This window comes from Octodon degus, unplaced genomic scaffold (assembly GCF_000260255.1).
Source record: "Octodon degus isolate 3935 unplaced genomic scaffold, OctDeg1.0 scaffold00098, whole genome shotgun sequence".
Lineage (NCBI taxonomy): Eukaryota > Metazoa > Chordata > Mammalia > Rodentia > Octodontidae > Octodon > Octodon degus.
The window spans coordinates 10040462-10045335 of NW_004524674.1; positions in this window are offsets into that span (position 1 = coordinate 10040462).

Sequence of the window (4874 nt, forward strand, 5' to 3'; positions counted from 1 at the left end):
TCAGACTCATAGTGATCCTCCTGTTTACAGCCTCCCAGCAGCTAGGATTACAGGTGCACGCCACCAAACCCAGTCTCAACCACCATCTCAGTATGCTCTGGGGGGCGGGGCCAGCACAGCAGGCCTGGAGATTGAACTCCTGCCCTTGTGGCTGCCTAAGCAGGTGCTTTAATCTGCTGAGCTATTTGGCTGGTCCTAAAATTTCAATTTTTATACTATAAACAGAGACATGGTACAAAAATGGTTTTAAGAATTGTGATAGAAGGGGATAATTTGCTAGAATACTTGAGTGTTTATGACATTATTAAAAGCTCAGGCTAGTCACAGCCACTACAAAGTGAGGGAAGGATCCTAGAAAAGAGACTCAAAATATAGGTAATCTAGATTCTGTTTAGGTATCTCTGGCTAATACTTGGGAACATGCATACATAGTGTAAACTAAGAACAAAAGAACTGGGATATCCACAGGCTGGAGAGACAATTGTGGAGAGAGTAAAGGCTTAGTAGATTAAACCCAGGCTGGGAAAGTTATGGGGGCCGTGCCCTCTGTGGTGAGAAGCCAGACCTATCTGTGTGGCTTTCAGAAGAGGATGAGTCTGAAAGGGCTGGCATTAATTCCCATGGCCTGCTTGAATTCTCACTCTACTGCCTATATCTAGTGCAGAGCTCAGCAATCTATTTGCTTTCATCATCTACCAAAGTGAGCAAGGAGACACCTGAGCATGGATGATTGCCATAGCCTGGGCTGTATGAACAGAGGAGCCTCTGGAGCAGTGGGGCCACCACATAAACCCACAGGCTAGAAAGAAAAAGCAGTGACTTTAAGGGCACAGAGAGACTCAGAAACTGGAATCTTCACAATGAATATGGCCTTAGGACCGATAACATATGCTGACTACCCCTAGTGAGAAACATGGATCAGAATTCAACATTTACACAAAAAAGTAAGTGTGGAAACAAAATAGGTTTTAGCAGTGACTCATTATCTTTCCTACATCTGTGGCAGATTCTAATACTGCAGATCCTAGAGAGAAACCACTCATTTAAAAACCCTCCCTCCCTCCCTCCCTCCCTCCCTCCCTCCCTTCCTTCCTTCCTTCCTTTCTCATCATTGTTTTTTGGGGGATTTTGGTTTTTCTCTTTTTTTCTTTCATCTTGTTTGTTTCATCTTTTACTTTTTTCAGAGTACTGAAATTTCAAGACCAGTGTAGGCAACTTAGAAACAGCAAGATCCTGTTCTCAAAATAAAAGATAAAAAGATCTGGAGATGTAGCTCAGAGTGAAGGCACAGGGTTCCATCCCAAATACCACCAAAATAAAGTTCCATAATACACAAAGTTAAATTTTTAGAACTTTGGCAACAAAGCTTTTATGAATTTTGTAATCATAACATAGAGCAGGACCTGTGCCATAGAACAAGTCTAAGACTGGTCAGAATATGGACATAGGAACCTGCAGGTAATCTGTATTTCTGTCCTAAGTCTACTGTAGCAAATGACCACAAACCTGGTATTATAAATGGAAATCTCCTCTCTTGCAGTTTTGAAGACCAGAAGTCTGAAATCAGGGTAAGAGCAGAGCCATACTGCCTTTGGAGGATTTAGGGATAAATAAACTAACTCTAACTCTTCACCACACTAACTCTTCTCCAGCTATACGTAAGAAAAGCTATACTGGCTGGTGTGCCATGCCCAGGGTACTAGGGCTGGCAAGGCAAGTGGGTCCAGGGATGAACTCAGAACCTCGTGCTTGCCAGGTAGGTGCTTATGCATCGGAGCTATCTCCCCAGTTCTGAAATTTTTTACATACAGAGTAAGTTAGTTTCTAAAGATAACTGCTTCACTGATTGGTGGTCTAGGCCACTCAGTGTCTTAGCCTTTTTTTCGAGAAGGGAACAAGGTCAGCATAAGTGAATGGGAATGACATATTCATAAGGTTACAGTAGATAAATTCTCTCAAGTACATGGTACACAAATAAGCATGTGATGATCCTACAATATTAGGGATCAGGTTTTGTCCTGTATTTTTTTCTATGTCCCTCTACATCTACACTTTTATAATCCATATGATTTAAAAGCTATCATTCTAATAGAATTTTTTAAGGACACCGGTTGAGTTTAGGGTACTGTTGTCCCAGTTGTTATATATACATTGAAGCTATGCCTAGCAAATCATTCTCTATCCCCAGTAGCTGTTATACACAGGTCCAAGAACCAGGGTTCAAGTAGAACTGGTTCTTCTCTCCATCTCTTCTACATTCTCACTTATCCTTTCCTAGCATTGTGCTAGGTTAAAGGTTCTGTTTCCTGGGGCAAGAGTTCCTCTAAATATGAAGCTCCTCTAAATACTGTCTGATCTTTGAGTCTTCTTTGTCAAGAGATGATGGGGGGAAAGATACTGATGAATACATGTCATTTATCATATTAAGTTTGCTGAGAAATTTCCACTAATATATTTTTCCCTGTATTCATTGAAATAATCATATGGATAGTTGGATGTCAGAATTTAGATTATATGAAATTTCCATTAAAATGGAAGAAAATTAAGAAGTTAATTAAGACTACAACATTAAAAACTAGCAAAAACGTCAACACAAAGGAAAGAAATAAGAGCAGAAATTGGTGATGTATAAGACAGAAAACCAGTAGAACTAATGTAGAAATGAAAATCATTAGGGGAGAAAAATGAACACTTACATAGTCATTAATTAGTCAATTCACTTTTCATATGTAAAATTACACCTACAAAGGCACAGAAGCCTAGATTTGAATATTTCTTTTAGAATTTTGAAGCCATTTATGTATTATTTTCTTCCCTCTACTGTTCCTGTTAAGAATATCATTCTTATTTTTTAAGCATCCTATTTTTTCTAACTCTGGTTATTTCAGTTTCCTCTGGTGCTCTCAAATTTAAGTGTGATATGCCTTGCTTTTCCATTCACTAGCATATAAGTCAGTGGTTGCATCTTTTTTTCAGTAATGGGAACTGAATGCAAGGCCTTGCTCATCACAGACAAATGCTCTTAGCACTGAGGTACTAAGTCCTTTGCCTTTTTTATTTTTTATTTTGTGATAGTGCCTTTGTGCAGGCTGCTCTTTAATTTAAGATCCTCCTGCTTTGGCTTCTCAAGTAGCTGGAATTACATGTGTGCCACTACACGTGAGTTATGGTTCTATCCTTTTTATATTCCATCAACAGTGTATGAAGATTGAGACTGCTTCACATTCTAGTACTTTATGCTATCAAGTTCTTGTTTGTTTTGCCATTCTGATCTGTGTGTAAAAATATCTGACAGTTTTAATTTAAAGATGTAAATAAATATCAACAAGTTATTTAGGTTTACTCTCCCCAAAGAATAGCAGTATCCTTTTTGGTTCAGCAAACTAGCTTAGTGTACATCTTTGCTGAGGGCATACATTGTGGCTGATTTGTGAAGAGCAATTTTCCACACAGCAGATCTTCATTTACTATCTGCTAAGCCTGGTACTGTTCTGCCTTCGCAGGAAAGATAGAGAACATAAAAGTCAATAAAAACAAAATCTTCCATATTATTATTAGTGTGACAAAGAAAACAAACAGGACACCACAAACTCACCATAAAGATCAGCAGAGCTAGATAGCAGAATCCCAGAAGGATCTGGTCACATATCTCAAGATAAAATGTGCTTACCTATTGGCAAGGAAGATTAAACCAATAGCCCGTGCCATATTTCTCAAATTTGTTAATATCACAACTTTCTACTTTTAAAAGGGACTAAAATGTATAACAGTTTTGATTTCTCTGCTGAGACTCCAGCTAATTGTCACAAATGATATTTACATGTGGATATTTAAAGCAGGTGATAGATAATACACAGATAGATGATAAATTGAAAGACAGACATAAAATTAACCCTTCAAGACTTCTAATCACAGAACTTTCTCACAATTCACAGAGGAAAACAGGAGGCTCAAAGAAGAAGCTGAAGCTACACTAGCTCAACCCTAGGGTGGCCAATAGGCAGGGGACCCTGTACCTTGGTGCATTTTCAGCTTCTGGCTCAGTTACTCAGATGCAGATCAATCAGCTTTACCTGCACCTTGAGCTATGGATGGGAAAGTGTTTTAAGGACACTTTCCTTCATCGGTGTATGTGCCAAAATATCCACACATTAATAGAGATCTTGGGGCTAGCCAGTTAGCTCAGGGGACTAAAGCGCCTGCTTATGCAGATGCAGGGAATGGGGTTTGATCCCTGGTGTGCTGTACAGGCCCCACTTGCGGAATACACTGAGAAAGTAACTGAGACTGGGTGTTCACCACACCCAGTATGTGCCTGTAATCCCAGCACTTGGGAGGCTGAAAACAGAAGGATCACTAGGAGTCAAATCTATATAGTGAGACCCTGTACTAAATACATTAAAACAAAATAGAGATCTTGGAGAGGCTGATGAGTTTGCTAGTTAGTTTGCAATAGTGGCCAATTGTTGCTCCATAAGAACAGGTCTATCCAGTCATATCCAGAATACTAAATCAAATGGACAACTTTTTCAGTCCTTACTTTGACTTTTTAGCAGCATTTGACCCACACCCTTCTCTGTTTCATGTTTCTGTATATTAAAAGTGCTAGGTTCCCAACCAAGGGCCCTGTGCATGATGGGTAATTGCCCTACCACTGGTTCCATCCTCAGTTCTTCCTATTTTTATTTTATGTATTGAGACAGAATCTCAATAATTTGCTCATGCTATCTTCAAACCTGCAGACTTCCAGCCTCTGGGACTACAAGGCATGTTAAATGGAGCCTGTCTTAAATTAAAATTTTATTTTATTTTTATTTTTATTTTTTGTATTTTAGGGTAGGGTCTACATGGTGTGCTGGGTCTCACTGTTAGAT